We start from the raw sequence: 13,091 nt of genomic DNA, 5'->3' as shown, positions 1-13,091 counted from the left end.
GAATATTCTGCACCAAGCAGGAAACTAAAGTTTTTTTCTTGGAGCAGATTTCTTATTGCAGTCCCTGTATATCAGAAGTAAGGACTTCCTGAAGTTCTACAATTAATTGTCTGACAGAGAAAGCTGAATTTCTATATAGAACCAGAATATTAATATTGAAACATTTAAGCAAAACCGCTTCTAAAACTTTGCGGCCTGAATAAATTTTCTTTACAGCCTTTGATTCTATAGAGCAAACAATACTATGCTTTGCATATATTATAATGCCCCGTTTATTTCTGTTGGTTGTTTCCGTGCTATCTATCCTCAGCTCGTTAATTGGAGTAAATCCTGGTATATCAAAACTTTCGCAAGGATAACTCCAAGTTTCTACAAAACATAAAATATCTGAATGAGCATCAAACAGTCGCTTTTTATATCACTAAGGGAGCGTGAAGACTCTAAACATTATGGAATAAAATTTGATGTCCTGATGTTCGGGAAATCATAAAATTCAAACTTGTTGTCAAAGCTTTATTTGTGTTCAATTCCCTCAGTTCCCTAAATACGGGATCTGATTCAGAAAATTTGTTAGGAGGAATAAAATTTCCTATGATGAATAGACCTTCTGCAGAAGTAGGTCAACTGCAAGCGACATACCTTGAAGCTCTAGGCATTCTGGGTCGAGTATGAACTACAACTTTATTATATGTGGCACCCTGACTTTTATTAATAGTTATTCCCTCAGCCGGAACAACTGGAAACTGATTTCTTTCAATTGAAATTTGTTCATTTCTTTTATATTGAAAAGATTTTAGAACTTTTTCAATTGGTGTCCAAGAACTTTCTAGAGGATGAGGCTTTTTTGATCATGCTATCAAACCAACAGAAGGTTCCAAAAATTTAATCCACAGAATTGTTGGAAAAGAACAATGGAAATCAATTTGCATAAGTTGTCCAGCTGCCCCATTAACCAAGCCATCACACGTGTTTATGTTCACTGTAATCATATATTTGGCGGAGGATTTTAGTGTCAATTCATAGGGCAGTCCCTGCGTTTCAGTAGTTTTGAAAAGTTTAACTCTTTCCAAAATATTATCATTTTCATCTATACCAATTCCTTTAACTGAGTCTATTGCAGTTGAAAGGAAAGCTTATGTTGGGATTCGACTGAGCTTAAGGGCATTGAAATTATTTGTCTCTTCATTGGACCAAAATAAATGTATGGCATCATCGGGAACTTCTTCGAAATTAACTACTCGGGTTTCAATGAGTGATATGTCCTCATTTGTCATAGTACCAGATGCCATATGATTTAATGCAATTGCAAAGGCCTGATCCTCCCGTTGTGTCATTATTTCTGTTAATTCAAAGTATTTATATAACTCCCACAAAGGGGAACCAACTAAAGTGCTGTATGCATCATTGGGATTAGGAGAGAATATCCACCTATCTCCAACAGGTGAGAGTTGCTTCAAATCACCAAACACTATGATCGGTATACCACCGAAGGGGCTGTCTCTTTTGAAAATTTGTTTTAATCTCGCATCAACACAGCTAAACATACGAACACCTACCATCGATATTTCATCAATTATGATTAATTTTAAATCGATAAGTCTGGAATACAATGAACTCACTGTGTCATTGCTAAGTGGCCTCGACTCTCTATTCAACTGATTAACAGGTAAAGAGAATATTGAATGAAGGGTCATTTCACTTATTCCGAATGCTGCTTTACCCGTAGGTGCGCAAAGAAGAACTTGGATTGGATCCAGGTGTAGAATTGTAACGATGGTTAAGAGCTTGATATATTGCAGATATCAAACGACTCTTTCCTACACCTGCACCGCCGCCAATGAACTCATAAAATGGGAGATTTGTTTTTAGGTGGTGCATCAAATGTGTCAAATAGGTTCTTTGCTTAGTATTTAGACTTTGAACTAAAGAAAATAATTCCTCAACTGGAATTAAGGGGGGTAGTTTAATAAGTCTAATATTACAATCAGATTCAGTGCCATTATCTGTTGAATCTTCGCCATGCAAGTACAGCATATTTATATTTGGGTTTATTTCTGGAAGTGCCAACACTCTGAACTCATTTTCCACGATACGTAGTTCATTTTGAGCACCTTCGTCCAAGTCTATTTCATTAAAAAATCTTCTGGAACATTTCCAAGTTCTCTTTGCTCAAAAACATCATATTTTCTTTGATTTTCCTCAATTATAATACGATGTGTTATGCAAGTCTGCTCATTATCGTTTTCAATGAGATCTTGTTGTTCATTCCGCCATGGATAGTAAAGCATTAACATTTCGCGGAAATACTCAACTCTGGCCAAATCTGGGTTAAACCTTCTATACCGAATAATACAAGGTTTGGTACGTTTTTTCACAAACCCACTACCGTCTTTAAGAGGCATGACAACCCCGCTTTCTGGTAAATTATCGGCTTCCCTCTCTTCTTCTTCATGACCTCTGTCTTGTGCTCTTCTACTAGATTTAAAATATTTATACCTAGAAGCAAAATCAGCTAAACAAAGAGTTTCTAACTGATCGGATCTTTGAACATAACGGTCTAAAATACCGGCTACGAATATTTCAGTCGAACCTGAAGGAAGGTTCTGAAGTTCCGCTCTAGGTTTTACCATTCGAACACGTTCCTCAGGTCGAGAGGTATTTATAAATATTTCTGCATTACTTGCTTCCGAAAGATGGAGCCCAATGCAGCAATATACTGCTTCTTGTGCAGATATTTCTGTGCCTGATATAAATTTGTGACCTATATGTTTAAGTTTTTGCTTAATAGTATAATTTCCAGCATTTACCACTGATATAGCTTATGATTATAAGCGTTTATAAAACGATCCTATAATTTTCTTTTTAGAAAAATTTTGGGTTTTGCTAAACTTGACCTAAGGGCTAACAAATAGTCATCAAAAGACATATTATTCTACTATCAGACAGGAAGTGTTCAAAATCGTTTAAATTAGAAATGTCTTCTGTAGTCATATTTGAATTTAAAACGTTTTGAATTTTGAAAAAGTTTTCCTTGTGTCTTTCTGAATTTTGACTTGTTTCTGTAAGAGGTAACAGTGATTGGTGGATATGGTATATCAAAACGACAAAACTGTTGTCCTCTTATTTCCCTAGTACAAGACCGACTGCGGTTATGCTTTTGATAACCCAAATAATTTTCTAAGTGGCTGATCGAACCATCGGTAGAAATATAATTGTCAATAAAACTAATGACATCAGGGAATGTCTGAGGATCTTGAAGGTTGATCCTGGGAGAAGAAGCCAATACATGCCATGTACATGCGGGGAACCTCTCTGTTGAAACTCCACTCTCCAGTAAAAATTTGTAACAAAATGCTCTCCAAAAATGCCAGCGTTATCTTTAAAAAGCTTAAGAATTTGTCGATAGCGGTAGTCAAAATATCTAGCACAAGTAACCGCGTCTGACCGAATTAAGCAATATCTATCTTGGGTTGTTAAACTGTTGGCTTCCTCTTCCGAAATATCTTTAGAATCAACAGTTTTAGAGAGGATGACCAAAACCTCAACCCACTGAGATTCTGCAGCCGATAAAGTGATAAAGAAGGTTGGAAGCCCAAATTGGCGAATCATAGCCTTTGCCTTTTTCTTCTCAGCTTCCCAGTGCGCAGTTGAGGATCTAACGCCTTTCAAAACCTTGTAAACATCATCGTGTTGAATCAAGTTTTGAACAAAGTTTTCGTTTAATAGATTTTGGGCCGTAACTCGGTTGCGACCTGAAAACTTTCTAAGGCAAATGGATGTACCATTCTTAATTTGTAGCAGTTCTAATTTTTTGTAATCATAGAATTCAGAACGTATTATCTTGCTATACGTTTCAAAGCACGTACGCTTCTGCCCAACGTATATTGTTCCAAATGACAACTCTTCTGAATTATTATCTTGAATTATGTCAATTGATCTTTTTCCTTCACCTGGCGCTATAACTAAACGGTTATAGTCTAAGTTTTCTACAAGAATATTGTCCAAAAGGATTTCTTGTTTGTGCCGCATGAAAAGATTGAACCAATCGGTAATCCTCTGCAGATGCAACAAACTTCTTCGGAACTTCTTCTTGGTTATTAAATTCTGAAATCCAGTTTTCATTAATATGTTCACTAAGAACTGCAAAGCTTCCATAATCTTTGCGGGGCGTATGGTATCGATCATGTAATCATGATTGTATTCCAAATGCCTTTTTAAGTGAATTTGTATAACATGAGCCTCATCAAAGGACTTTGGTAGAGATGTCACAGAGTTGTTAACAGAAATTGGTATATTAACAACAGCACCTCTGACCAAACTCTGACCTTGATATCCTAACGGACATGATACGTTCTTCAATTGGGGTTAAACCTTTCAAACAATCCGGTATTTCAGGAAAGTCTAGACCGTTAGCTAAACATATATTTGGAACGTTCTTTTTAACAATCGCATTTTTACAAGTAGCACAAAAATTGTGATTTTCATCTTCTGAAGGAAATTTTTGCATTAAAAAGAAGGCGGATGCAGCATTCGGGTGACTTTGCGCAATAGTTTCGAAATTTAATTTGCGAACTTCGTGTGAAAACCATAAGCCGCCGCAGCAAATACTTATTTCAGTAGGGCCCTTATTTATATTTTGGAAATAAATGTTTTTGAAATCTGTGCCACTATTATCAGTTTCTATAACATTATTTTCTCTCGTTAATCGGATTCGTTGGGACTGCCTTTGGTTTTCAATTTGTCTATTGAGTGCATTTGATCACGAATGCACTCTAAATTCCTATACTCAGGATTTCTTGCGCGAAGTTCTCTATGATCCCTAGTGTTCCAACTTTGTTCATCATAACGTACCTCAGGATTTTCTCGACGAGACCTATGACCTCGAGTATTTCTTATTTGCTCTTCAGAGCGAATTTGTGGATCTTGCCGCCTTGTTCTATGTTGAACAGTATTTGCAACTTGCTCAACAGATCGAACCTCAGGGTCTTCACGCCGAGACCTATGACCTCAAGTATCTCTTATTTGCTCTTCAGAGCGAATTTGCGGATTTTCCCGCCTGGTTCTATGTTGATTTGTATTGATAATTTGTTCGGACAGACGTACATCGGAATCTAATCTACGATTAGCGTGACTTACAGTATTTTGTGACTGCTCACTATCTCTATATAAAGAGTTTGCACGAAGAACTCTCATACGTCTTTTATTCTGAAGACGACTTAGTAATATAGATTTTCTACTTAATCTAGGCATGATTAATTAATAATAAATGGATTAATATATAAAATACTTATAGATAATACTTATATAATTCAGTCCGTCCGGGTGTTAAAAGTTGGATCCCAGGTGCTGCTCTCTTTCACTGTTTCCTTGTAAGTCCTTGCTATGCTATTGCTCGTCACTGTACACTGTACTGTGTAATACACTAAAATTAGTTTGAATAAAGCACTTTGCTTGTAAAGACATCTAGTAAAACTGAAACTACAAACACAGTGTACTGATATTTATTATACTCTTGCAACATGTTGGTACAGCTTACGTACTTTTGTATACCTATATATTACTTAGCTATTCACTAACATAATAATACATAATATTTAGTTATATTTATATTTTAGAAATTAGTAGTTTATTTCATTGTATTGAAATTAAGTTCTCGGAAAATCCCTCCGTAAATTACTTTTGTTAAACGCTTTCTAAAACAGGGGGATCTATGATACCTATTTTGAAGGGTCTACCCATGAAGGCTAAATTAACAATAACTTACATATAATTAAGTATAGTATACACATATGTCGAGCAGGTATGTAGATTTTCTTCTTTCTGTCTTAATATCTAAACCTATCATAAGCTGCCAACGGCGCTAGGTAAAAATGTAATTTTCTTGAGTTTACAGTTCACCTCATGACCTTCATACTAAAATGTGTCGCAAAACTGAAATAATAGACAGTAGCATGTAAACCGATGGTCGCAGTTTATCTATAACCACATAAAAAGGGTCTTTAGCCCTTTTGATACTACATTACTAATATTTATTTCATGAAATTATTTCTGGAAAGATTTTTTTGCTCTATACAAAGTCCAGCACTCTAAGAAACTTTTTTAGCATTGTTGTCTGGTATATTTTATAATAAGTTCAACATGATGGCTGAGAAAATATACCTAACTACTGATTATCACCAAATATTAGAAGAGATATATGTATATAGAAATCTATATCTATCACTTTAGGTGATGCAAACAACTCTTTGGTGAACAAAACTATACTCTGTTGCAGCATGTTGCGAAAGTATAAAAATGTTGCGAAAGAATTCAACATTCATTACTCGATTATTATTTGGTATCTTATTAACTTATTTTATTGATCATAGATTTATTTTGTGTCAATACTATTTTTTTCTCCGAAATGTTAACTTTTATAAAAAGAAGCTATTTAACTCAAAAATGGTATATGTGATATAAACTGAACCAAAGGGGTTAGATTTAATATGTGGTTTATATGAGGTTGCTGTTGTACCAGAGGAGCGGAAATCAGTATATTAGGGTTATAAGGTTTAAACAAAGTCTAGATCAATTTCATTCTTATGCAGCGATATACATTATTTTAAAGAAAAACTGTCCATTTAATTTCATTAAATTATCAAATTGACGAAAAAAATTATACCATAAGTAGTTGTTTAAATGACTATAAACTCCCCTTCCAACTACACCGCTTCATCAGGGTAAATAATGTCACACCCTAATACAACACACCACACCTTGGAACACAACTCGCACTCACAACATACACGACCACACTGCACACGATGTCACCACAGAAGTTACCACCATACACGATGACACCCCACACAATCAACAAAAAGAGGGATTGGATCATCAATTCAACACATTCGAAATAATTCCGATCTCTTTGCGCAACGTAAATGTATGAAATCGCTATTTCCGCTACCAACCGTCAAAACTTTCTGAGTTTAAAATCGTAGTATTAATTTTTATCACAAAAGTGTTAAACCAATAAAAAACTTGTGAAACATTCAATAAAAAAATAAAGAATATTTCAATTTAAACCTTAAAAAGGCGTTTGTGAAAGAAACGGGAAGTAATAATGTCAATGTAATGCTAACATTATAGCATAATTATTCATGGTCCTTCGAGCCGGATGTGTGAATTTTTGTTTGTTTAAAATGTTTATATGTTTGTTGAAATACATATATATATACATTAGCACTGTATCTTTGGTGAGGTTTGTGTTACATTTTAAAATTTAATAATTGTTATTTTGTCACTGCACCATTTTTAACATTTTTTGACTTAAATTGCAAATTTTGTTACTTTTTTGTTGTACCACTGCACTGCTCTTTGTTACTTGTTTGTAATAATTATTAATTGTGTTTCTTAACACAGTTTTGTAAAAATCTGAAGGTGCCTTTCGGTAAGGCTCGAAGGACCATGAATAATTATGCTATAATGTTAGCACTCAACATTGGCGTGGGAAGCTCTTAAATCAAGATTCGAAAACGAAAGAATATTGGTCGATAAACAAATATCGATATTAATGAACTTGCAAAAAATTCAGAAGGAAACAATCAAACTTCAATCCACTGTTTCAAATTATTTGTCGGTTTTATCGACACAAAATATTCCCACAGACAGCTGGGACCCTATACTGGTAAACATATGCACCGCCGCATTACCAAAAAAATCGTTACTTTTATGGGAGCAATCGCTCTCATCACGAAAGAAATGCCCCACGTGGCAACAAATGAAAGACTTTCTTACTACCCAGTACGAAATCACTGAAAGGGTAGACAAAAAGCTAATTAAAACAAAAAATGTACAACACGACCAAAAAAGAAGCTTCAATAGACCCCAAGCTAGTAGCAAAAATTAATTAAACAGAAGCTTTTACAAATCTCAATCGTTCACATCCGAACAAAATAATCATACGTCATGCGAACTATGCACGAGAGGGCATAAACTACAATCTTGCAAGAAATTCAAAAAATTAAAAATTATAGAAAGAAACTATTTCGTGAGATCAAAAAAACTTTGTACAAATTGCCTATCACATGCACATACACTTAAAGAGTGCGAAAGCAAATTTAATTGCGTTTATTGTCATAAACGACATCATTCAATGCTGCATTACAGCACATTTTCCAGCTCACCCCCAAACAACGCAAATATGAAAAGAGCCACGGGTTTAGTTGCAACAGCAAATCCCGAAATGCAAAATCCCGAAAATTGCGAAGAAGCACCATGCTGCTCAAAGGCATTAAAAACCCAAACGCTACACAGCGAAAATCAAAGTAGAGTACTACTACCAACAGCAGTCGTCTCCATCGAACATCGAGGAGAACTGTTTAAACTTAGAGCCTTAATAGACCAAGGATCACAACGATCTTTCATAGCGTCTAGGGCTCAAAATAGGCTACAACTGCCAACAAAACAAGCCAACTTTGAAATTACAGGAATGGGCGGATGAGTAGTTCAAAACTCTAATAAAATCTGCCCCATTACCTTAATTTCCCCCCAAGCGGATAAGCACATACAAGCAGAAGCTATAGTCTTACCGCAACTTACAAATATGCTTCCAAGCTATCACATAAATAGCAGGCATTGGCAAAAGGTTTCACACCTAAAGCTAGCAGATCCCAACTGCAACACTCCCGCTCAAATAGACCTTCTATTAGGCAGCGATCTCATACCACAGATAATACTCGAAGGTATTGAGAAAATTTCAAATACACTTCTGGCACAAAACACTATTTTTGGGTGGATCCTAAGTGGTCTAGTTTCGGAACCAGTTACCACCATGACCACTCAGGTTGAGGAAATCTCAAACGAATACCTCAATTCACAATTGAAAAAATTTTGGGAGTTAGAAAAATGCCACCTCATATCAATTACAACCCCAGAAGATCAGTATTGTGAAGACTGCCACAAAGCCACAACTACTCTATCAAATAATGGCCGGTACGTCGTACGCCTACCACTAAAGCCACAACTTTCCAACACTCCACAAATTGGCACAAGAAACCAAGTCAGAGCTTCTTCTGACACCCCTAGTGTTAACAACACAAATATTTATAAAACAACTAAATCATCCAAATATATAACTAAATATATCAAAAGAAAATAATTTCCAACAATATAAAAATACAGGGGATCCACTAGAATGCAATATCTGACTAGTTTTCATATCGTACTGAGTCAATATCCGCATTATTCGCAATAATAATTTCGACCCCGCAGGATGGCTTTCGCCAATTATGATACAAGCGAAAATCCTAATCACAATTCTCAAATAATCTAAACGATATTTGAATCTCCCGATTCTTGGCCGCAATCGCCCACGCCCATACATAATATCGTTCGCAGTATAGTTGTCCTCGAAAGTCGAAATATCGACACCTATCTTACTATAGTGGCTCATAGTTGCCTCAATTTTCATAATTATAAATAATTCAAAAATCAAGTTAAGGGAGCACCATACTCCCAATGTGAAACAGTGACGCACCTAGATTTACAAAAAGTGGGCGAAAATCTTAAATCTCACTCTCGCAAGATCCCTCTTCAAAGGTTTCAAAGGACACCCATTCTGGCCATATCTGAGCCAGGCGTGGAGTCGCTAACCGTAATAAACCGATGGTAAAGAAGTTTTAAACAAACAAATCGAATAAATGCAAAACAACGTTGCTTGCTTAACGCACTAACTTCCAAATCAAAAACCATAATACCCATTTCAAAATCAAGATTCCATCCTACACGTACAGGTAAATATGGATCTACCACTACTGCATTATCATGCATACCGCGCCCTCGGCTACTCCAACTGCAGTACGCCGTGATACCTGGGACATTTACAGCATATCTGTACTACTAGGCAAAATATTCGCCTAGGGGGCCCAGGATGTTTAAATGACTATAAACTCCCCTTCCAACTACACCGCTTCATCAGGGTAAATAATGTCACACCCTAATACAACACACCACTCCTTGGAACACAACTCGCACTCACAACATACACGACCACACTGCACACGATGTCACCACAGAAGTTACCACCATACACGATGACACCCCACACAATCAACAAAAAGAGGGATTGGATCATCAATTCAACACATTCGAAATAATTCCGATCTCTTTGCGCAACGTAAATGTATGAAATCGCTATCTCCGCTACCAACCGTCAAAACTTTCTGAGTTTAAAATCGTAGTATTAATTTTTATCACAAAAGTGTTAAACCAATAAAAAACTTGTGCAACATTCAATAAAAAAATAAAGAATATTTCAATTTAAACCTTAAAAAGGCGTTTGTGAAAGAAACGGGAAGTAATAATGTCAATGTTGAGTGCTAACATTATAGCATAATTATTCAGTAGTAAATGTGAGCTGGGAAAAACAAAGACCAGAAAATTCCTCCAAACCGTATATTAAAAAATGTTGAATTAAACATCCATTATTAAATGATATCGTGATAAAATTACAATCAAATTTGGCATCTTCTTGACTTATATTAAAGGTCATAAACTTAGTCTCAGTTTTATTGCTTGAAGTGAGATATACATAAGTATGAATGTGATATTAACTGCACCAAAGTGGCTAAATTTTATATTATAAGTTTAGGTGGCAAACGTCAACCAGAGAATCGGAATTCATTATATGAAGGTGTGAGGTTTAGACTTAGTACATACTAATTTCATTCTAATTCAGCGTCAAACCACATAATTTTTAAGAAATCTTTTCCACTTCATTTCGTTAAAATATCACGTTGATCAACCGGAACGGTGTAAAGTCAGGTGGAAAGACGGAAATCATATATATATTGGGGATAGAGAAATATATTAATTTTGAGATTGCTCAGCTATACTCGAGAACATATTTTGTAGCAATTTTTTTTATATAAAAAAAAATATTAATACTCACTGACCGACATATTCGGCATAAAACTGGTTAGAATAACGAAAAGCATTATAAGTAGTATATGGAATTTGAGGGCAGTATTAACACGATTTTATTAGTTTTTTCCAATATAACATACTACTAACATGCCACAGACTAATACAATGCTCCCACTGTTTCATTAAGGTACCTCACATACCATCACCAATCAAATGGAGTAAAGTCAGACGAATGTGCGAAAATCCTGATATTAGTTACATGGGGGCTAAGGAAAATTTTCACCCGATTTGATCTTGTTATGAGTAAAACACGCTCTCTCATTTTCATTGAGATAACTCACATATGCGGTATAAAGTCACGCGGAAGTTCAAAAATATTTATATTAGATATTATATATGAGGGCTACAAGAACTATTGATCCGATTCAACCCATTTTTGAAACAAAGACATACTATTATCGATAATTTCATTTATTTATTCTATTATATGAATTTCAATTATATATCTTACACAATGACCGATATTAACGGTAAAATGTCAACTATAAGTACTGGGGTCCGCATATTCAGTACCTAGGGGCTTGAACAGTTTTGGTTCGATTTAAAGAATTTTTGGTCACAAGGTGGCATACTTTAAACGTATTATTCACGCAAAGTTTTACGCCGATATAATCATTGTTGCTTGATTTGCATAGTGGAAAGTGAAAGAATCAAGTGGAATTTAAAATGATGTCATATAGAAAATAGGCGTGGTTGTAATCCGATTTCACCCATTTTCGCATAACATAGAAATATAAAAAGAATGTTATGTACCAAATTTGGTTAAAATCGGTTAAAAAGATCCCAAGATATGGGTTTTCACCTAAAAGTGGGCGGTGTCACGCCCACTGTCTAATTTTGAACACGGTTCCTATAAAGTCATCTCATACCATACCTGAGATAAAATTTAATGTCTCTGGCGTGTTTAGTACTTGATTTATCGCGCTTTAAGTAGTTTTTAACAGTACCGTTATATGGGGAGTGGGCGGGGTTATCACCCATTTTCACACCGTAGGTAGAGGTGCTAAAAACATTTGCTTCCAGTGAATTTTGTTATTATAGCTTTAACAGTTTAGGAGATATGCACATTAAATCTATTAGGGGCGGGACCACGCCCACTTAAAAAAAATTTTAACTGCAGATGCCCCTCCCTAATGTGATCTCGTGTACCAAATAAAAGTCTTGTATCTTATTGCGGAGCTTAGTTATGACAATTTATTTGGTTTTGATTAATGGCGTTTTGTGGGCGTGGCAGTGGTCCGATTACGCCCATCTGCAATACCAACCGTCTTACTGTACCAAGAAACATGTGTACCAAGTTTCATAAAGATATCTCAATTTTTACTCAAGTTACAGCTTGCACGGACGGACAGACGGACGGACGGCCAGACAATCACCCGGATTTCAACTCGTCTCTTCATCCTGATCATTTATATATACATAACCCTATATCTAACTCGATTAGTATTAGGTGATACAAACAACCGTTAGGTGAACAAAACTATTATACTCTGTAGCAACATGTTGCGAGAGTATAAGAAGCAAATTAGAGAAAGCGGTTACCTTAAACATTTTTTCCAAATAATGGCGACCATGGAATAGCTTTAGGTGCATCTCTTTCTTACGCATTAAAAAAATATGTATGCTACTATTACAACAGAATTTTGAATGTATAACAAAAAGTTAGCTAGTCTCTAAAAGAGACAGACCATAGAAGTTTAGAGAAGTTGTGAAATACTTACACACATACTTATGTAGCTGTTATATTGTGCGATAGCCCAAAAGTGTTGCGTACTCCTGTGCAATAACAATTTTTGTTTTTTAATTAAAAATAAATAAATAACAAAGGAGTTTTCAAATGTAATATACGTAAGTTATTATTAAGTTTAAAATAAAATATATATATATTTTTAGTTAGTTTTCAATTTTATTAAGGCATTTTTAAATTAATATTTATGAACCGGAGAAACACATACAGCAGAGCTTTTGAGAGGAGCAAGCATGGAATTAAGTGAAAAATTCTTTTCATAATTTATTGTTTAATTATATTTTTGTTAAATTTTTTTATATTTATGTATATTATTATATCTAGTTTTAATTAAAAGTTTTGAATTTATTAAAGGAATAAAAATTATATAATCTACTGC

Source organism: Bactrocera oleae, chromosome 2, assembly GCF_042242935.1.
Source record: "Bactrocera oleae isolate idBacOlea1 chromosome 2, idBacOlea1, whole genome shotgun sequence".
NCBI lineage: Eukaryota > Metazoa > Arthropoda > Insecta > Diptera > Tephritidae > Bactrocera > Bactrocera oleae.
The sequence above is the reverse complement of the archived record's forward strand: the minus strand, read 5'-3'. Positions refer to the sequence as shown.